Below are 23,411 nucleotides of genomic sequence, written 5' to 3'. Positions count from 1 at the left end.
AGATGCCTTGCTAAAAACAAATCCTAACCTATTCATTTAGCCAAATAATTTTCAAGGACTTCCTTGACTTTTCTGACTATAGCTCTTAGACAAATAGAGAAGAAAATCTTCTCAGCTTGATTATTTGTCACAACTGGAGAGCAAGCATCATGGTAACAGTAAAAACTAAAGCACAGAACCTAAAACTGAAAGAAAATATTTGCAAAGCATGTTTCTAATGAAGGATTGGTATCCAAAATATACAAGGGACTCTTAAAATTCAACAAAAAGACCCAATTTAAAAATGGGTAAAAGATCCGAATGTCACCAAAGAAGACACACAGAGAGCAAAGAAGCACGTGAAAAGAAGCTCAACATCATGTCATTATGGAATTGCAAATTAAAACAAGATACCACACTCTATACCTACTAGAAGAGCAAAAGTCCAAAACGCTGACAACTGCAAATGCTGACAAAAATGTGGAACAGGAACATTGGCTGGTGGAAATGCAAAATGGCACAACCACTATGGAAGACAAGTCTGACAATTTCTTGCGAAACCAAACATACTCTTAACTTACGATAGAGCACTTATGCTTCTATATTTACCCACATGAGTTGAAAATTTAGGTCTACACAAAAATCTATACCAGGATGTTTATATCAGCCTTATTCATGACTGTCAAAACTTGGAAGCAATCAAAATGTCCTTCAGTAGGTGAGTGGATAAATAAACTGGGGCACATCCAGACTACGCTATATTATTCAGTTACCAAAAAAAAAAAAAAAAAAAGAGCCCTGGCCAGGTAGCTCAGTTGGTTAGAGCAGTGGTCGGCAAACTCATTAGTCAACAGAGCCAAATATCAACAGTACAACGATTGAAATTTCTTTTGAAAGCCAAATTTTTTAAACTTAAACTATATAGGTAGGTATATAGTTATTAACTTTATTAGGGTACTCCTAAAGCTTAGGAAGAGCCACACTCAAGGGGCCAAAGAGCCGCATGTGGCTCGCGAGCCGCAGTTTGCTGACACCAAGGTTGTGGGTTCGATCTCCAATCAGGGCACATACAAGAAGCAACTAATGAATACATGAATAAGTGAATACATAAATAAATTATTATTTGCTGGTGATTAAACAACAAATCGATGTTTCTCTTTCTCTTTCTCTCTCTCTCTCTCTCTAAAATCCAATAAATTAAACAATAAAATAAAAGTAAATAAAACTTATGAACTGTTTATTTTTCTTAAAAAAAATAAATGAGCTATTAAGCCACAAAAAGACATGGAGGAACCTGAAATATAGTTAAGTGAAAGAAGTCAATCTGAAAAAGCAACATACTGTACTAGTATATTTCCAACTATATGACATTCTGGAAAAGGTAAAATTATGGAGGCAATAAAATGATCCATATGTGGTAGGGTTTGGGGGAGGGAGGAGATGAATAGGATGGTAAGTTTCTAAGGCAGTGAAACTATTTTATGAGATCCTATAATGGTATATACCTGACATTATGCATTTTTCCAAACCAATATAACTGTACAACATAAAATGTGGACACCCCCCCCACAATGTGAACCATAAATTTAGTTAATAATTATGTATCAATATGCAAGATGTTATTTTTCGGGGAAACTGGGGAGAGGAGGAGATGTAAGGAGGTATATGAGAATAATCTATACTTTCTGATAAATTTTTCTGTAAACCTAAAACTGCTCCAAAAAAATATAGTAATTTAAAACAAAAACTAAAAGCATCACCATTTGATGTCCTCTATTGGAGAGGAAATATAAAGGTTAAAGTTGCAAGCTCTTGCTTTTCTACTTACTGGTTGTGTCACTTTGGACAAAGGATAAACTTTGCTAAGTCTCAGTTTCTTCCCTGGTAAATTGGGGACAATAATCATTGTGGAGCTAAGAAGATTAAATGAGCTCATACATGTAAAGAACTAAGAAGAGTGACTAGAACAAATTTAGTATTCAATAAATATTCACTCCCTGTGCCTTAAAGGTCTATAAGCCTATAAGTCAACAACACCTGGCAAAATGCAAACTGCCCTGACCGGTTTGGCTCAATGGATAGAGTGTCGGCCTGCGGACTCAAGGGTCCCGGGTTCGATTCTAGTCAAGGGCATGTATCTTGAAGAGAACCAAGATGGCGGCATAGGTTAAAGCCGCAGTTTGCTGCTTTGAACAACTACTTCAAAAGTGAAACCAAAAAACGGAAGGGACATCACCCAGAACCACAGGAACGCTGGCTGAGTGGAAGTCCTACAACTAGGAGGAAAGAGAAACACATACGGACACTCAGAGGAGGCGCAGTGCTGAAGTCAAATTCTGAGGTGCGGAGTGCGCGGAGCGGGCTGGCGGCGGAGAGCGCGGTTGTTGTTTTCAATCGGGAGGGAGTCGCAGACTCTGAGCACCAGATCCGGGCGAGTCTTTAGGGACCCAGACTCAAACGGGAGAAGCGGGACTGTCTGGCTTCGGTCAGAGCGAGTGCAGCTTTCTCTCCCAGCTTTGCAGCGGGTGCTGGGACTCAGAGAGGCAGAGCCCCTTGGGACAGGACTGAGAGCCGCCATAACTGCTCTCTCCGGCCCACCCTGTTGATCCTGTGCGACCCGCCCCGCCCAAGCCCTGCACAGAGGCATTTGCGGGATAGCCTCAGGCAAAGACATTTGCCGGACAGCCTCAGGCAAAGGCTAGATTAGCACCTCCCTAGAGGACAGAAGTTCTCTCACTGCTGACACAGCTCATTCTCATAGCCACTTGGCCTGGAGGTCAAACCCTCCCTGGAATTTGCTACAATAATCAAGATTTATCTATAAGACTGCGAACAAAGACCACTAGGGGGTGCACCAAGGAAGCATAACAAAATGCGGAGACAAAGAAACAGGACAAAATTGTCAATGGAAGAAATAGAGTTCAGAACCACACTTTTAAGGTCTCTCAAGAACTGTTTAGAAGCTGCCGATAAACTTAATGAGCTCTACACGAAAACTAATAAGACCCTCGATCTTATATTGGGGAACCAACTAGAAATTAAGCATACACGGACTGAAATAACGAATATTATACAGACGCCCGACAGCAGACCAGAGGAGCGCAAGAATCAAGTCAATGATTTGAAATGCGAGGAAGCAAAAAACATCCAACCGGAAAAGCAAAATGAAAAAAGAATCCAAAAATGCGAGGATAGTGTAAGGAGCCTCTGGGACAGCTTCAAGCGTACCAACATCAGAATTATAGGGGTGCCAGAAGATGAGAGAGACCAAGATATTGAAAACCTATTTGAAGAAATAATGACAGAAAACTTCCCCCACCTGGTGAAAGAAATGGACTTACAGGTCCAAGAAGCTCGGAGAACCCCAAACAAAAGGAATCCAAAGAGGACCACACCAAGACACATCATAATTAAAATGCCAAGAGCAAAAGATAAAGAGAGAATCTTAAAAACAGCAAGAGAAAGAAACTCAGTTACCTACAAGGGAATACCCATACGACTGTCAGCTGATTTCTCAACAGAAACTTTGCAGGCCAGAAGGGAGTGGCAAGAAATATTCAAAGTGATGAATACCAAGAACCTACAACCAAGATTACTTTATCCAGCAAAGCTATCATTCAGAATTGAAGGTCAGATAAAGAGCTTCACAGATAAGGAAAAGCTAAAGGAGTTCATCACCACCAAACCAGGATTATATGAAATGCTGAAAGGTATCCTTTAAGAAGAGGAAGAGGAAGAAAAAGGTAAAGATACAAATTATGAACAACAAATATGCATCTATCAACAAGTGAATCTAAGAATCAAGTGAATAAATAATCTGATGAACAGAATGAACTGTTGATTATAATAGAATCAGGGACATAGAAAGGGAATGGACTGACTATTCTTGGGGGGGGAAGGGGTGTGGGAGATGTGGGAAGAGACTGGACAAAAATCGTGCACCTATGGATGAGGACAGTGGGTGGGGAGTGAGGGCGGAGGGTGGGGCAGGAACTGGGAGGAGGGGAGTTATGGGGGGGAAAAAAAAGGAACAAATGTAATAATCTGAACAATAAAGATTTAATTAAAAAGAAAAAAAAAAAAAAAAAAAAGGGCATGTATCTTGGTTGCGGGCACATACCCAGTAGGGAGTGTGCAGGAGACAGCTGATAGATGTTTCTCTCTCGTCGATGTTTCTGGCTCTCTAGCCCTCTCCCTTCCTCTCTGTAAAAAATCAATAAAATATATCTTTTTAAAAAATGCAAACTCTCAGGACCAACTACAGAATCTGCATTTTTATAAGACCCCCCCAGGTAATTTCTGTGTGCACTGCATCAGGTGTTATTATCGACAAAGCTACTCTTCAACACTGTCACTAAAAAAGGAGCATACATATGAGAAGGACGGCCATATCTCCCTGCTTAAGCTCCTGGAGGGTCTTGGAAGACATGGACATGCCTTGAAGAGGAAGTCTATTCTTATGACCTGTATAGAGCACACAAAATAAAATCCTATATAATAAAAAAAAAAGAGCATAAATACTGGAAGAGTCCAAATTATTATTTGCTGATGATTATAATAGTATGCTTTTAGAAAGAGACTGCGTTGATTATAATAGTTAATGAAATTTTGAAACATACTCCAATTAAAACATGTAGAACAAGCACAAATAAATACCCTTTATTAAGAAGTATATGTTAACAAGACCATTTCAAGTAAGTACGTAAATGATAAAAACTATTAGGACAAATGGCTATCAATTTCCTTAGATCAGACCTTTATCTTACATTATACTGAAAATGCATTGCAAGTGGATTAAAAACCAAAATATTAAAAACAAATTTACGAAGTACTAGAAGAAAATATAAAATATTTTTAATGTTTTGGTGAGGACCAATCTTCCTAAGCATACCATAAACAACCGAAGTCATATTGGAATGATAATTTTAAAGAAAAAACAAACCTCTTATATGACAAAAGATATAACAAAAGTTAAAAGTTAAGACAAATGCCGAAACCGGTTTGGCTCAGTGGATAGAGCGTCGGCCTGCGGACTGAAGGGTCCCAGGTTCGATTCCGGTCAAGGGCATGTACCTGGGTTGCGGGCATATCCCCAGTAGGAGATGTGCAGGAGGCAGCTGATTGATGTTTCTCTCTCATCGATGTTTCTAACTCTCTATCTCTCAACCTTCCTCTCTGTAAAAAATCAATAAAATATATTAAAAAAAAAAAAAGACAAATGATATGTGGAGAAACAATACTTACACCGTATGTAACAAAGGATTAATAACCACAACATGATGTTTTTAAAGGTCTTTTACATGAATAAAAAGACAAAGTAGATTTATATGTTCAAGATGCAAAGAGAATGAGTTCCAAAAGCTGCAGTTAAACAAGATAAAATAAACCCCCCAAAATCTACCTGCAAAAATTTACATGTGCATAGAAAAATGTATGGAAGAACATATACCAAACTGTCTGTTTCTCTGCCAATACCATGCTGTTCTGATTATCATAGCTCTATAGTATAATTTGAAGTCAGTAGCATGATACCTCCAGCTTCGTTCTTTTTTTTTTTTCAGGATTGCTTTGGCTATTCTGGGTCTTTTTAAGTTTCATACAGATCTGATGATTTCTTATTCTATTTCTTTAAATAATGACATTGACATTTTGATGGGGATTGCATTAAATCTGTATATTGCTTTGGGTAATAAGCATTTGATAAACATCCATTTATGATTAAAACACTCAATAAAATAGGAATAGAAGCAAAGTACCTCAACATAATAAAGGTCATATATGATAAACCCTAGCCAGTATTATACTCATGATGAAAAACAAAGCTTTTCCCCTAAGATCAGGAACAAGACAAGGATGTCCACTCTCACCACTCTTATTCAACACTAGAGGCCCGATGCACGAAACTCGTGCATTAGTAGGGTTCCTAGGCCTGGCTGGTGATCTGGGCCAATCTGGGCGACCAGCAGGATGATCAGCCTGGGGCCTGCAGGCTGAGAGCAGCTCCTGCATTGAGCGTCTACCCCCGGGTAGTCAGTGCACGTCACAGCGACCAGTTATTCCAACGGTCATTCCGCTGTCTGGTCTATTTGCATATTAGGCTTTTATGATATAGGACTAGGGGCCCGGTGCACGAAATTCGTGCACTGGGTGTGTGTGGGGGGGGGGGAGTGTCCCTCAGCCCAGCCTGCCCCCTCTCACATACTGGGAGCCTTCAGGCTTTGACCCCCATCACCCTCCAATCGCAGGATCGGCCCCTTGCCCAGGACTGACGCCTCCGCCAGAGGTGTCAGGCTTGGACAGGGGACCCCCATCTCCCCCTGATCACTGGCTCTGGCCCCCGCCCAGGCCTGAGGCCTCTGGCCCAGGAATCATTCCTGGGCAGGGGACCCCCATCTCCCTCTGATCGCTTGCTCCACCCCCCCGTCCAAGCCTGACGCCTCTGACCCAGGCTTCAGGCCTGGGCAAGGGGACCATCATATCCCCCCAGTCCCTGGCTCCGCCCCCCACCCAGGCCTGATGCCTCGGCCAGAGGAGTTGACCCTCATCACCCTCCGATCACCAATCACCGGATCGGCCCCTTGACCAGGCCTGAGGCCTCCGGCAGAGGTGTCAGGCCTGGGCAGGGGACCCCCAGCTCCCCGCGGTTGCAGGCTCCGCCCCTGCCCGGGCCTAACGCCTCTGGCCTAGGCGTCCAGCCAGGGCAGCGGGGACCCGCAGTGGCAGCGGGTGGCGCCGCGATCGTGCGGGCTCTGCCCCTGCCCCTGCAGGAAGCCTCTGGCTGAGGCGTCCGGCCCGGGCAGCAGGGACCCACAGCTGCAGCAGCCCCGCGATCGTGGGCTTCGCTTTAGGTCCAGGCAAGGGACCCCTAGCTCCCGGGACTGCCAGCTTCGACCGTGCCCAGTTCCCATCGCTGGCTCCACCCCTACTTCCTGCTATCACTGGCCAGGGCGGCAAAGGCACCTGATTCTCCAATCATGGCTGGGGGGCAGGGCAAAGGCGGCCCCAGGGCAGCCTTTGCCCTGCCCCCCAGCTCTTAGCTCTCCCCTGGGTTTCCGATCACTGTCAGTGGCAGGGGGCTTCTTCCTGCTTTCCCTTTCGCCTCCTTGCATTGTGCCTACATATGCAAATTAACCGCCATCTTGTTGGCAGTAACTGCCAATCTTAGTTGGCAGTTAATTTGCATATAGCCCTGATTAGCCAATGAAAAGGGTATCGTCGTATGCCAATTACCATTTTTCTCTTTTATTAGATAGGATAGTACTGGAAGTCCTAGCCAGAGCAATAAGGCAAGAGAAAGAAATAAAAGGCATCCAAATAGGGAAGAAAGAAGTCAATCTGTCGCTTTTTGCGGATGACATGATGCTGTATATAGAAAACCCTAAAGATGCCACCAAAAAACTACTAGAAACAATAAACAAATACAGTCAAGTTGCAGGATACAAAACCTATGTGCAAAAATCCACTACCTTTCTCTATACCAACAACAAAAGTTCAGAAAAAGAAATGGAAAAAACAATTCCTTTTGCAATAGCAACTAAAATAACAAAATACCTAGGAATAAACTTAACAAAGAATGTGAAAGAACTATATATTGAAAATTACAAAGCATTATTAAAAGAGACTGAAAAAGACACAACAAAATGGAATAATAGCCCATGTTCATGGATTGGAAGAATCAACCTAGTTTAAAAAAATTTTTTGAATGATAGTTTTACCTTAAATGTCTAACACTTTCAGTAAGAATCACAAGCTTCCTGGTTTTCCCAACAATTACTTAACCTCAAAATCTTGACATTTGGAAAATATATCCTCACATTATCAAAATTCTCCTAAGAATTCTTTAAGTAAAAATATGCCAACTTTTCTCATCCCCAAATGGGCCACTATATTCAATTTCTACTGGCCCTCTGTTCAAAGGTAGTTCCAACCTTATTTCAAATGTAAAATGTCTAAACTAGACAAGAAATTTAGCACCACATGAACAAAATACGCCTACCAGTAACAGACAGCAACTGGTTGAAGAGTCACTGCAAAGTAATTCCATATTCACTTCCGTTTCAATTCTGAATCATTTCTGGTCATTAAACTGGATCACCACTGACTAAACACAAGCTTCAGCCCCCAAATAACTAAATGTGGAGAAAGTACATGCCCTCAAGAAGACTGCCAATGGAGGCTTTTTCCAAAAAAGTGGTTCGGAAACACAGCAAAAACCTTGTATAGGTACCATGTTAATTCCCTCAACCCCTTTGGAAACTACTGGAAGTAAATGACTGAAAAGTAAAACGAGAAAAGATCTTTTTCATATCTTATACTAGTACTAGAGGCCCGGTGCACAAAAATTTGTGCAGTCGGGGGGGAAGGGGGGCCCCTCAGCCTGGCCTGTGCCCTCTCGCAGTCTGGGACCCCTCGGGAGATAATGCCCTGCTAGCTTAGGCCTGCTCCCGGGTGGCAGAGGGCAGGCCCAATCCCTAGGTGCAGCCCCTGGTTGGCCTCAGAGCAGGGCCGATTGGGGAGTTGGGGCGCTGCCCCCTGTCATGCACAGAGCAGGGCGGATCAGGAGGTTGTGATGCCACCCTCAGTCACGCTCAGGGTAGGGCCGATTGGGTGGTTGGGGCACCGATCCCTGTCACACTCAAGGCAGGGTTGATAGGGAGGTTGCGGCGCCACCCCCTGTCACGCACAGAGCAGGGCCCATCAGGGGGGTTGGAGCTCCGTACCCTGTCATGCACAGAGCAGAGCCAATCAGGCGGTTGGGGCTCCTTACCCTGTCATGCACAGAGCAGGGCCGATAGGGGAGTTGGGGCACCGCCCCCTGTCACACTCAGGGCAGGGCGGATCAGGGGGTTGGGGCACCACCCTCTATCACCCACAGAGCAGGGCCGATCAGGTGGTTGGGGTGCCCCCACTGTCACACTCAGGGCAGGGCCGATGGGGAGGTTATGGCTCTACCCCATCACACACAGAGCAGGGCCCATGGGGGGGGGGGGGGGCGGGGGTTGGGGCACCGCACCCTGTCACACACAGAGCAGGGCCAATCAGGGGGTTGATGCGCCGCACCCTGTCACACACAGAGCCGCAGGGCGATCAGGGGGTTTGAGTGCTGCCCCGTCACGCTGATCCCGGTGCCGGGAGGCCTCGCGGCTCCGTTGATCCCAGTGCTGGGAGGCATATTACCCTTTTACTATATAGGATAGAGGCCTGGTGCATGGTGGGGGCTGGCTGGTTTGCCCTGAAGGGTGTCCTGGATCAGGGTGAGGGGTCCCCACTGGGGTTCCTGGCCAGCCTGTGTGAGGGGATGATGGCTGTTTGCAGCTGGTCACACACCCTTCAGGGTGGGGGTCCCCATTGGGGTGCCTGGCCAGTCTAGGTGAGGGGCTGAGGGCTGTTTTCAGGCCGACTGAAGCTCCCAACTGCTCCTTTTTTTCTTTTTTCTTTTTTATTCTGGGCCAGCTTTAGCTCTGAGGCTCCAGCTCTTAGGCCTCCGCTGCTGAAAGAAGGTATCTGGTTTGTTTCGGTTCTATAATCGAAACTCTGTATCAACTCCAGCTGTGAGATCCCAGGCTCGCTGAAAGCAGGTTTCTGGGGTTTTGTTTAGCTTCTATATTGGTTACTATGTTTCTTAAACTGCAGGCTCACAGGCCGGCAAGGCAGGCGGGGAACGTTGGTTTCCTCTGTCACTGAAGCAAGCAAGCCTCATGTTAGTTTTAAGCTGCCTGGCTGCCGGCCGCCATCTTGGCTGGCAGTTAGTTTGCATAGCGCCCTGGTTATCCAATGGGAAGGGTAGCGGTCATACACCAATTACCATGTTTCTCTTTTATTAGATAGGATACCGCAAGCACATGAAGTACTGAAGTTAAAAGATTAAATCATTTTGCTCTAGATGAATTGGATATTAGCTTTATTGGTGTTCAGTAGAAATTTTCAGCTGCTAAAATGAATTATATAACTACTTGGAGGGTTTTTTTTATTACTTAAACTTAATAAAATGTATTGCAAGTAGATTTACCTAATACTAATTTATTGTTATTTCATTAGACCCAAATTTATTAGTGATAAAAACTGCCAGTTGTTGGCATAAACCCAACCTCCCCTTTCCCTAAAACTGCAACTCAAACAACTTTAAGCTAAAATAATCAGTGCCCAGAACCAAGATGGCAGCGTAGGTAAATGCTGGTACTCGTCACCTCCCAAAACCACATCAAAATTACAACTAAAGTACAGAACCATCATTCAGAACTGCCTGAAAGCTGGCTAAATGGAAGTCCTACAGCTGGGAGAGAAAATAAGAAGCACACCAAGATTGGTAGGAGGAGCGGAGGCGTAAAACCATCTGGTCCAGCACTCACGCAGGCCGTTCTTTCAATCCAGAGGGAGATCATCTCTGTGGAGGCCACCCGTGAGAAGCAAGGGGTCCCAGCCCCACACCAGACCTCCACCCCCACCCAGGTTCCCAGAGCTGGGAAGAGAAGTCCCCGTAACTTCGGGCTGTAAAAACCAGCGGGGATTATGGCTGAGGGACAAGGAGGCTGCAGGAGACCCAGGTGTCCCTCTTAAAGGGCCAGTGCACAATCGTATTCGGACTTGCTTCCTCTGAGTTCCAGCGCCAGGAGGTATTGGGGGACCCTGACACATACAGGAGGAACTGGATTGTCTGGCATTGGGGCAGGAACACGGGGGCGGCTTTCTATCGGAGGAGGCAGAGATCACTGTTCCTATGCCAAGACCTCCCCAGTCCCAGGGCCAACTGGCAACTGTATCTGAGTCCCCATCACTTTGGAACACACTGTTTGCTCTGCCCCAGTGATTCCCTGAGACCCCACCCGATCCTATCTACATCCCCACCCAAGTTGTTTGAAACAGCTTTTCCATATGAATGGCCTGTCCTGGCTTAGACTTCAGACTTTGCTAAAATCTCTCAAGCAAGCTGCAGCTGGGTCAGCGTGCCTCAAACCTATCAATAAAAGGCACAAGACATGGCACTATCACCAGCCTTCCTTGCTTCACAGCTGGACTTCGCCTGGGCACTTCTAAACACAATACAATTAGGAGGAATCTGCAGATCTCTCTGTAGCTCCTGCTGGGCGGCCTCAGGGAGTGGCTGACTTTGCACCTCCCTGGAAACCCAAGAGTCAGTGCAACCGGTGGACAGTTTCATACCATACCAGATTACAACTCTATACATCCACAAGAGACACACTCAAGGGGCAGACTCAGTGAACACCAATCCCCCATGAAGCAAGTCCTGCTCCATAGAGGTGTCTCCTGCACAGCAGCTCTTCCAATGAAGTCACAGCAGGTCCTCACAGTCAACTGGCCTAGAGGTCAATTCTTCCCAGTGATGCCAGCAGCAATCAAGTCTCAACTACAACAAGACTGTGCACAGTGCCCAGCTCAGGTGACTGGGGAGGCTGAGCCACTGGGCCCTATAGGACACCTACTATACAAAGCCACTCTACCAACTCAAGGAAACATAGCAGCTCTACCCAATAAATAGAAACCAACACAGGGAAGCAGCCAAAATGAGACAAAGAAACATGTCAGAAATGGAAGAAAGCAAACTACTGGAATAGAGTTCAAAACCACAGTTACAAGGTTACTCGAGAATCTTCTAGAAACCTCAAAGGGACTTAGTAAGACTTTCAAGAATCTTAGTGAGAATGCCAAGAAACGGGAAAGAACCAGTCCAAAATTAAGCATACACTGATTGAAATAAAGAATAATATACAGGGATTCAACAGTACAGTAGAGGATTCTGAGAATCAAATCAATGATTTGAAATATGAGGAAGCAAAAAACATCCAACAAGAAGATAAAAAAGAAAAAAGAATCCAAAAATATGCAGATAGTGTGAGGAGCCCTTGGGACAACTTCAAGTGTACCAACATTCGCCTTATGGGGGTGCCAGAAGGAGAAGAGAGAGAGAGCAAGATATTGAAACCTATCTGAAGAAATAATGACAGAAAACTTCCCCTACCTAGTGAAATCAATCCTATCTAATAAAGAGGGAATATGCTAATTACCCTCACGCTGTGGCAAAGATGGTGGTGCCCACAGCCAATATGGAGGGAATATGCTAATTGACTGACCCACCCTCAAAGATGGCAGCACCCACAGCCAATAAGGAGGGAATATGCTAATTGACTGTCATGCCCTCAAAGATGGCGGCGCCCAGTGCCCTCAGCCCCCCAGCCACCCAGGGCCGGCCTGAGGCGCAGGTAACCAGGGCCGGCCGAGGCTTGCGCTGCCAGCAGTGGTAGCAGCAGAGGTGTGATGGGATGTTGCCTTCCCCTGATCACCGGGTTGCCTCCCGCCCCTGAGGGCTCCTGGACTGTGAGAGGAGGCAGGCCAGGCTGAGGAAAGCCCCCTCCAGTGCATAAATTTTCATGCCTCAGGCCTCTAGTAGAGTTATAAGCCCAGAAAACACAGAGACTCCCAAACAAGAGGAACCCAAAGAGGCCCACACCAAGACACATCATAATTAAAATGCCAAGGGTTAAACATAGAGAGAATCTTAAAAGCAGCAAGAGAAAAAGCAGTTAGCTACCTACAAGGAAATGCCCACATGATTGTCAGCTGATTTCTGAACAGAAACTATGCAGGCCAGAAGTGAGTGGCAAGAAATATTCAAAGTGATGAACAGCAAGGACCTACAACCAAGATTAACCAGCAAAGCTATCATTTAGAATTAAAGGTCAAATAAAGAGCTTCACAGACAAGAAAAAGCTAAAGGAGTTCATAACCACCAAAACATATTATATAAACTGTTAAAGGGCATTCTTTAAGAAGAGGAAGAAGAAGAAAAAGATAAAAAAATATGAACAACAAAATGGCAACAAATACATACCTATCAACAATTGAATCTAAAAATCAAAATAAATGAATAAGAAATCCAATGAATAAAATAAACTGGTGAATAAAATAGAATCAGAGGCATGCAAATGGAGCAGACTGGCGATTCTCAGAGGGAAGGGGGTGGGGGGGCAGGAAGAGATTAAACAAAAATCTTGTTTGTGTTACCTATGGACACAGACAATGGGGTGGCTAAGGTCTGGGGTAGGGTGGGAACCAGGTAGAGGAGAACAATGGGATGGGGTAGATTTGGACATCTGTAATACTCTCAACAATAAAGACTTTAAAAATAAAATAAAATAATCAGTACCTCAGAAGATGTAATCATAACTCAAATGAAATCATAAATTAATGAGGTAATTCCCCCTCAAGGAAAGAAGAGATTCATTACCTGATATCATATATTTAACAGGCACAAATCTTGATTTCTAGAGCACCCATGCTCAGAACCACTAAGCATTGCAGCACCCTCGGCTCAACTAAAATTCACCTGCCAGGATACTTGCAACTAAAACAAACTGTCGGACCTAGTTTCTGTTTTTCAAGAGGTAAACAATCTCTCTGGCCTGATTTACCAATAAAGATGTGAGTAAAAAGAAATGATCAGGAGGTGAGCATACCTAGGTTTTAAGTATTAGTGAAATTCCTTGTCTTAAAAAAGAAAGACAAATCATATTAGTAATGTTAAAAATTGTCCACTCTACATGTCATATTCAGTCAGAAAAAAAATTGCTCTTCAGGTAGACTGATAACTTTTTTTTTAATATATTTTATTGATTTTTCACAGAGAGGAGGGAGAGGGATAGAGAGTTAGAAACATCGATGAGAGAGAAACACCGATCAGCTGCCTCCTGCACACCTCTGACTGAGGATGTGCCCGCAACCAAGGTACATGCCCTTGGCCGGAATTAAACCTGGGACCTTTCGGTCCACAGGCCGACGCTCTATCCACTGAGCCAAACTGGTTAGGGCAGACTGATAACTTTTAACTTGCCAATTAGCATAATATCATAAAGATCTAGGAAAAATGGGCCTGTAAGTGTACAGCATTAAGAATTCATAGAGATTAATCAAGAGTAAACAGGCTCAATATTAAGGTCAAAAATCCTTCAGTCTTTTGAATGTTGGAATCATTCCTGTGTTGAGACTTAAGCTTATTCTCAAGTGTAATTTGTCAGTAACTACTAAGAAATTTTTAAAAAACAACTTAGAGTACTTGTTTTATCCAATTTATAACATACTTCAACAAAGAAACACCAAAAATCATATAATCTATAACTTTATAATTATCTCAAATATATTTTAAATAAAAACAGCATACTATTTATTGCCTCCCATTCTTAACTCCTTTTTCCATATTCTCTGAGATTTGCTGACTCTCAATATTAGGAAACAAAGACTAGTTCACCATTCCTCCAATTCATCTACAAGGTATTTTACCTTCACTGGTAGTTTTGTATTTGCCCATAGCTCACATTTCTTTCTACTGAGAAGCACTGCCACAAATTAGGATAACAATACAATTTAGCATGTTATGTTATCAGACTTTAGACGTTATAATTATCGGCTCCTACTCAGATCTTGATTTTTCAATTCTTAGACCTAAAGTAGTCCCTTCTGAAAAAGGCACCTTAATAAAACAACTTCAACTTAAGTTCTTTCTACAAAAAAGGCAGAGTAATTAGTAACCAAATGGCTCATAAATTGAGTTCTCTTAAAACACTCAAAGTATTACTTAAAGTTAAGTAATAGATCTGAGCTGCATTTAACTTTTAATTACTAAAAATATTATGCTAGAAAATTGTTAGGAATCAATCCCATGGAAAATAATTTGTCTCTAGTGATCCTTGCCCAACATAAAATGGAATGTGACTTGACTTGCCCTGCTGATAAATCCCAAACTACTTTAGTACATTAAAAAAGGAAAAAACATGAAGACTAAATTTTGCATTTTAACAATGTGCTATTTAAAACAATAAAAAGGAAAAGCACTAAATAATACATCTCATTAAGCAAATAAAGTTTCCTTTTATAGCAAATCAGACAACCTACTAACTTGCAAATAATCCATGAAAACAAATTTTAAACCTATAATAGAAACTGAAATATACCATAAGACAAAATATTCTATATAAAGGAGTTTAACAAAATTGATGTGTGACAACTATAAATAGCTATTTTCACCCAAATCGAGCACCTTTCTTCAGTATCCTCACATTTTTAAAAATCTTAGTCCCTGAATTAATATTTTTTTTATTCCAATCAATCTAAAAACAATGTTTCCTTCCATGACCTCATGCCATCAAGAGACTAGAGCTAATATTTCCTTCTAGTTATACTTCCTGACTTGCTATTTATGTGTCGATGTGCTATGCATTTCACACTCAATGTTATTTGTAAACTCTTGAAACTTATTATCTTCAGGGTCTAATGCAAGCCTTCAGAAGGGCCTTCTGAACTGTAACATTTCCTGCCTCCAGGGCCGGTCAAGAGATCCATTCCAATTCTAACTTTTCTGAACCAAAGGCTGAGTTCTGCCTCTTAATCATGCAAAATTCACCACAGGACCCAAGTAAATCACTTATCTGAATCTCAACAAATCAGTCATCTGAATCTCAACGATTAGACAGCTACATTACAGACCATTCCCATCTTTAGAGAAGAGTAAATTATGTTAATTTCCTCCAATCTGGCAGAGAAGTATCCCTTCAAATCTTTAAACCTTGAAAAATAACTCTTTCACAGGGTAAGTAAAATTTACCAAAGCAACATTCTCCCCAACCTGCATTTAAATATGCATTTCAAATATGACCTTAAACACACATGCCTTTCATCATGCTAGAATGACATAACAGGACCTAAAACAGCTCAAAACAAGTGCTACCTCCATTCTTGTTCTCTGATGGCAAGCAGGTTATTTTTGGACCAATCCTATGAAGTGGTACTTTGTTACTATGAACTTCATCCTCTGAATATTCCTTTCACATTCAACTTTGGTTCTTGCATTCTGGCACAAAGCTCCAAAACCTCAATGGAATTCATAATGAAATGCTGGGTTACTTTAGTGCAAAAAGGTCAAACCTACAAAAGCTTTCTAAGTGAGAAATCTCTTCAATAAAAGCATATAGAAACTTGCTGACTCATTTTACCAGTTCTCTTTTTCCAACAACTACAGTGGGGCCTTGACTTACGAGTTTAATTCGTTGCAAGGCCGAGCTTGTTAACTCAAATTACTCTATCAACTCAAAGCAACTGGTATCTCAAAAAACTCGTAAGTCAGGACACTCGTAAGTCAAGGCCCCACTGTATTTGCTTTCTTTGGAGCAGCAAATCCTCAAACACAAAAGTCAACCACCTAGCAAAACTCAAATACAGACAGGTGTTTTGCAAGCATAGTAAATCTCAAGAGTAACTAATCAACATGAGATAACATCTACTAACAAGCTGCTAATTAGCGTGTGGGCAGTTAACTGCCTAAAAATCTCTCAGTTAAGACTAGCTTTGAGAAAAAGAAAGAATACAACTAAAAGGAAAGTAAACCCATTTTCCACCAACAGAAAACCTGCAAAATGAAGAATTACGTAGGTCAACTAGTCCTGCCACACAAAACCCCTCGACTCCAGGGTTCTTTTCAGTGGCACTTAAATCCAGGGAGGAGACGAGGGGCCCAAACAAACCTTTTGGAGCACTGTTCCACTTTAATTCACGGTTAGGCTTATTAAGGAAAATTTGGAAGAGCTGGACAAAACTGTTGCTTTATCTCTTTTTAAATGAGTAATCATCTGAAAATTAGAAGCACTCTAATGTCAATTGAAAAGAAAGCATTTTATCACAACAGGACTGCCTTGCTTCATTAGTTCTGTTCCCCAGATAGTAAATTTCTCTAATTTAAACTTCTCTTATACTCACAAGACCCTAAAGCTAGTTCCTGCATAAGAAAGACATGACAGAAAACCCTAAGAAAATGCTCTATTTCAGACATAAGAACGTCTTATGTTTTACAGAGAAAGGGGGGCCGAACTATAGAAAAAGAAAATGATTATTTAGCAAACTTCCCCAAGTCATAGCCAATGAACTGATCTAACACTGCATGCCACAGAAAGGCAACATGTCTCGCACCAGGTGAGAAATCAAGGTCACTAAGGGGAAGTCCGCATAACACTATATCTCTTCCCCTATCTGCTTTAACATCAGCTGGGTGCCAACACAATTTCTTTTTGTTTTCTTCTTTAATAAACACAAGTACATAATGTTTATCTGAAATTCCAATTTATTACAAGTTTACCCCTCAATGGGGCCCTTCCTCCTTAAAGACAATTTAAAAACAAACAATTCAGGTGTCACTGAAGTGGGAACACAGGATCCTTACTGTTAACAAGAAGAGACTGGCTTTAGGGTAAGAGGCAGGAGAAGGTGTTGGTGTCTGGGACTATGAAATTGTAATGTCATTGCTAATTCCAAGCCTGTGGGAGAGGGGACAGTAAACCTATCAAAAACAAACAAACAAATGAACTACCCACCAGCCACTGGTGCAAATCCCCAAACTTCTTGAACAAAGAGGACAGGGGAGAGGAAGGACCACACCTTGATGTTTTAATAGTAAGAGGCTTTAATAATGAGACTTTACTCTCAAGTTCCATAAATTGAAATCCCCTTGTTTGCATTCTTTTCCCTTAATTTAAATTGGTACAAAAAACCTAGATGCTCAAAATTTCCAAATTCAAAGTTGATTGTAAAAAATTAAATCCTGTTTTGCATTTTTATCAAAATTTTCCATAAAAGGGAAAGACTACAAAGTTTTGCCTAAATATAGCTATCAGAGCTACAGTCATTGTTGGAGGGGTCTGTCTAGCTGCTTCTCCCATGCCTCCTCCCCCCTCCCACTGACACTGACCACTAGAAGAGTCAGGTTCTCAGGGAATAGTCTGCAGCCAGAAAAGGCATGGGAGAAGGGGGATGGACATGGACATGGGGGAGGGGAAAACCGCCACAGGGGCAGGCAGAGGGATGCCCCCTTCCTCACCAGGTCACACTGATTGCTCTGATTAGCCTCCAACCCACTTCTCTGAAGGAAAGAGAATGGGCTGAGGTAGGAGATGGAGAATAGGAGAGCATACTCATTATTGTATAAACTAGAGGCCTGGTGCATGAAATTTGTGCATGGGTAGGGTCCCTAGGCCTGGCCAGCAATCAGGGCCGATCGGGGTCTTCCTTCCTTCATTCTGTGTCACCCCTGGTGGTCACCACATGTCATAGCGAGCAGTTGAACTCCTGGTCAGTTGAACTCCCAAAAGGGAAATTTGCATATTAGCCTTTTATTATATAGGACTAGAGGCCCGGTGCACAAAAATTGGTGCACTCGGAGTGGAGGGGCGGGTACCTCAGCCCGGCCGGTGCCCTCTCACAGTCTGGGACCCCTTGGGAGATAATGCCCTGCTGGCTTAGGCCTGCTCCCGGGTGGCAGAGGGCAGGCCCAATCCCTAGGTGCAGCCCCTGGTCGGGCTCAGAGCAGGGCCGATTGGGGAGTTGGGCGCTGCCCCCTGTCATGCACAGAGCAGGGTGGATCAGGAGGTTGTGATGCCACCCTCAGTCACGCTCAGGGTGGGGCCGATTGGGGGATTGGGGCACCACCCCATCACACTCAAGGCAGGGTCGATGGGGAGGTTGTGGCGCCATGCCCTGTCACGCACAGAGCAGGGCCCATCAGGGGGTTGGGGCGCTGCCCCCTGTCACACACAGAGCAGGGCCCATCAGGGGGCTGGGGCGCTGCCCCCTATCACACACAGAGCAGGGCCCATCAGGGGGTTGGGGAGCTCCCCCGTCACGCACAGAGCAGGGCCGATCAGGGGGTTGGGGCGCCGCCACTCTCACACTCAGGACAGGGCCGATGGGGAGGTTATGGCTCTACCCCGTCACACACAGAGCAGGGCCCGTGGGGTGGGGGGGTTGGGGCGCCGCACCCTGTCACACACAGAGCAGGGCCGATCAGGGGGTTGGGGCGCCGCACCCTGTCACACACAGAGCCGCAGGGTGATCAGGGGGTTGGGGAGCTCCCCCGTATCAGGCACAGCGCAGGGCAGATCAGGGGGTTGGGGCGCCTTCCCCTGTCACGAACAGAGCAGGGCCGATAGGGAGGTTGTGGCCCCGCCCTGTCACACACAGAGCCGCAGGGCGATCAGGGGGTTTGGGTGCTGCCCCCTGTCATGCTGATCCCGGTGCCGGGAGGCCTCTCAGCTCTGCTGATCCCGGTGCTGGGAGGCATATTACCCTTTTACTATATAGGATAGAGGCCTGGTGCATGGGTGGGGCTGGCTGGTTTGCCCTGAAGGGTGTCCTGGATCAGGGTGGGGGTCCCCACTGGGGTGCCTGGCCAGCCTGGATGAGGGGATGATGGCTGTTTGCAGCTGGTCACACACCCTTCAGGGTGGGGGTCCCCACTGGGATGCCTGGCCAGTCTGGGTGAGGGGCTGAGGGCTGTTTTCAGGCTGGGACTGAAGCTCCCAACTGCTCCTTTTTTTCTTTTTTCTTTTTTTATTCTGGGCTAGCTTTAGCTCTGAGGCTTGGCTCCAGCTCTGAGGCCTCAGCTGCTGTTAACAGGTATCTGGTTTGTTTCAGTTCTATAATCAAAACTCTGTATCAACTCCAGTTCCTAGATCCCAGCTCTCTGAAAGCTGGTTTCTGGGGTTTTGTTTAGCTTCTATATTTGTTACAATGTTTCAAACTGCAAGCTCAGAGGCCGGCAAGGCAGGCGGGGAACGCTGCAGTCCTCCGTCACTGAAGCAAGCAAGCCTCATGTTCAGTTTAAGCTGCCTGGCTGCCGGCCGCCATCTTGGCTGGCAGTTAATTTGCTATCGCACTGATTAGCCAATGGGAAGGGTAGCGGTCATAAGCCAATTACCATGTTTCTCTTTTATTAGATAGGATTGTACTGTACATGTGCCGAAGCAAAAGGACAAATATTTTACAAGATGTTCTTTATATCATTGCTGAAAAGCAACTTTTAATAACTAGAAAAGTCAATTTTTAAAAAATTAAACATTTCAATTCTTTCTGCTTTTCTTCTGATCCCCTAAGAGTTGGTCTGGTATGTGGATGGGCTGGGCTCCAACACCCCTCTGGCCAGATCCATCAGAGTAAAGATTATATGCAAAAGTCTCTAAGTGAAGTGCCTTTGTTTATTTGTTGGTGGGGGTGAGGTGGGATGAGAGTGGGGAGAGAGCTAAAACAAAGAAGGAGAAGGGTATTCAGAAATGACTCCAAATATGTCCCTTTACTTTGCCAAGATCAACTCAAAAGAGCACAATTGTTTCATGATGCTGGTAAATACGGAATTCTGTATGTACTCCTAATACCAGCACCTGAGAGTGAGAGGGAGGAAGAGACAGAGTATGGGCTTAAAGAAACAAGGATGTATATAAATACAGACTTTTAAAAATCAACACCACCTCTCTAACTGGACTGATTACACTTGATCCTTCTATGTAATACAGTATCCCACCCCTGGAGACCAGAGGGCTTGGCACTACTGTGGTGGCCAAAGTGGAAGGGACCTTAGAAAAGAAGAAAGGAAAAGGAATTGGGTTCATACCCTTGGGCTCTTGCTGGGAACTCTCAGGAAGGGGAGGTTATTTCACCCATATTTCTAAGCAGAGACCACCAGCCCAATATTATGCTCACCAAAGGGCTGTGCTTGATAAAGGCCCTATGGAGAGTTTTAGAAAAGCAGCACAAAAAAAGGGCTTCTGTCACGAGTGGCACATGTAGAGCAGCCTGATTGCTCTATGTGCAAAATCGACATCAAGAGATTTCAGAAGCAGTTAGCACATGGCTGCCTGGGCAGCGGTAAAGCTCAGCGTTGGTCTACACTTGCTTCATGTCAGTGAGAAACTCCTGCACAGTGGGTGCTCCCACAGGACATTTGTTCTGCACTGCCTGGAAGTCCATGGGGTAGGTGAGCATCATAGTGGTCCTGAGCCCCATCTGGGGTCACAGGCTCCCTGAAGGGCCAGTCTAAAATAAGGACCACTTCCCGAATTCACATGTCATCCTTGCACAGGGCCCATGCTAATCTCTGTATCATTCCAATTTTATCCTTTTTTTAAAATATGTTTTTACTGATTTTTAGATAGAGAGGGAAGAGAGAGACGGAGAGAGAGAGAGAGATAGGCTGACTCCTACATGCCCCCGACTAGGGATTGAGCCCAAAACTGGAGCATGTGCACTGACCAAGAATCAAGCAGGCAATCTTTTGGTGCATTGGACAATGCTCAACGGCTGAACACCAACCAGGCTGTATGGTTCCATTTTAGAACATGTGCTGCCGAAGCAAGCACCCACTGCAATTCTTGATGCCTTTTCTTCCACCTACCCTCCCTGTGTATTCTGCATTAAAAGACTCTGAGAAAAAATGCTGTTTGTCTAGAGATACCAAGACTATAAAATGAGACTTTTTAAAAAGACACTTAGAATGCCGGAACTAAGTTACATCATATCCTAGAAAAACTTGCCAGCAAGTCACACCTCAAAATCATTTCTACTTTGCAGGCTGACTCTCAGAATGAATTAAATGTTCAATCAGCAAGTTAAATGAGTGTTTTCTAAGGGATAGCAAGTTTTAACAAAGAAGATTACAAACTGGTATAATAAACTTAAGAATGTTTGAGGCTAGCCTTCCAAATATACCTTAAATATATTATAAAGCTATAATAAGTAAAGCTGTACAGTAAAAGTAAGCAAAGATAGTACAATCAATGAATTAAAAGAGTTCAAAAATGTGTCCAATTATCTAGAGAATTTGCAGATAAAGTAGCTTTCTAAATCAAGAGGAAAAATATGGATTAGTCAATAAATTGTATTGGGACAGCAAGTGAGACTGCTGGAGAAAAAAGATAGGTTCAGTCATTCAATAAATGAAGGACCTAATCTGAGGTAAGTACTGTGGTAGTCAATGAAAATAAGACAAGGAAAGAAATTACATATTCCATTGTCCCGAAGGAGCTTACAGTCAAGTAGGATAATAAAGCCATCGATAACCACAAAAACAAATGTAAAATTACAACTTAATAAATTCCACGATTGATCCCTTTCTCATATGGTTTAAACCAAAATGCATTCTACATGAAGCAAATATCTAAATTTAAAAACAAAACCATAAAAGTATTTGAAGAAAACATGGCTAAATGTTTTTATAAGATTAGAATGAAGAAGGAAAATGAGAAGCCATAAAGTAAAACAAAAATCTGACTACATAAAGATGTTTACTTTTGCCGAAACCGGTTTGGCTCAGTGGATAGAGTGTCGGCTTGCGGACTGAAAGGTCCCAGGTTCGATTCCGGTCAAGGGCATGTACCTGGGTTGCGGGCACATCCCCAGTAGGAGATGTGCAGGAGGCAGCTGATCGGTGTTTCTCTCTAATCGATGTTTCTAACTCTCTATCTCTCTCCCTTCCTCTCTGTAAAAAATCAATAAAATATATTTTAAAAAGAAAAGATGTTTATTTTTTTTAAATACACACACACAAAGTTAAAAGACAAACACAGAAATGTGTCTATAGTACTTTAAGGGTTAACTAACTTCCCTAATATTCAAAAAGCTGTTGATTATAATTTTTTTTTAAAGCCCAATAGAAAAGTGGACAGAGGACACAGACAATTCCAAGACAAAACACAAACAGCCAACAAACAAATTAAATGATACTCAGATTCACTAATAAATAATTACACACTAAAATGACATTTTCTTTTACATGTGGGATTGACTCACTTAGAGATGCTGGTTGCAAGTGTTGAAGAGAACAGAAAAAGTGGTCTTATACACTTTTGTGTGAAGGAGCCTGGCCTTTCCTGGAAGGCAATTTGGCAACATTTATAAAATGTTAAGCACTTATAGTTTGATTCAGACATTCTACTTCTAGTGAACTTTACATTAAATTACTGAGAAAATAGAGAATCTAGTTTCAAAAGAAGATTCTAACTTTGTATATATCATAAAAAAAAGAATATAACTTTTAGGAAATTTACTGTAGGTTGGACCTAATAAAAGTCTAGTATTTTAAAAAATTAAGTCTGAGACTTAAGAGTCTTTTGAGTATTAAGCAGTTCAGCAGCAAATGGAATAGAAAAGAAACACTAGCACAAGTGTGCACATATAAATATGAGGAAACATTAACTGACATATAATTTGTAATTTAAAAAATCTGCAAACAACTTTAAAATCTATCAGTAGGATACTACTTACAAAAATTATAGTGTATTCATAAGATGGAATACTCTATAGCCATTAAACAGATTGAGACTAGCCCTAACCAGTTTGGCCAAGTAGATAGAGCGTGGGCCCCAGACGGAAGACACCCAGGTTCAATTGCGGTCAAGGGCATGAAACCTCAGTTGTAGGCACCTCCCCGCACAGGCCATGGTCGGGGCATGAGCAGGAGGCAACCAATTGATGTGTTTCTCTCACACAGATATTTCTCTGTCTTTCCCTCTCTCTTCCACTCTCTCCAAAAATCAACAAAAAAATATCCTCAGGTGAGGATCAAATAAAAAAAGATTGAGACTAGGACAAATGTACTGACATAGAAG

The 23,411-nt window shown here is 43.3% G+C and overlaps 1 protein-coding gene and 2 pseudogenes across 5 annotated transcripts in view; 1 reads left to right on the top strand and 2 right to left on the bottom strand.

Annotated features, from left to right (window-relative positions):
* Positions 1-23,411, bottom strand: part of SIK3 (SIK family kinase 3) — a 299,150-nt gene that overhangs the window by 252,031 nt on the left and 23,708 nt on the right. The window lies entirely within an intron of this gene.
* Positions 20,563-20,650, top strand: LOC132242446 (U11 spliceosomal RNA; annotated as a pseudogene).
* Positions 20,843-20,935, bottom strand: LOC132242377 (U6 spliceosomal RNA; annotated as a pseudogene).

The sequence above is a fragment of the Myotis daubentonii genome, chromosome 9 (genome assembly GCF_963259705.1).
Source record: "Myotis daubentonii chromosome 9, mMyoDau2.1, whole genome shotgun sequence".
Classification (NCBI taxonomy): Eukaryota; Metazoa; Chordata; class Mammalia; order Chiroptera; family Vespertilionidae; genus Myotis; species Myotis daubentonii.
The sequence above is the reverse complement of the archived record's forward strand: the minus strand, read 5'-3'. Positions and strand labels throughout refer to the sequence as shown.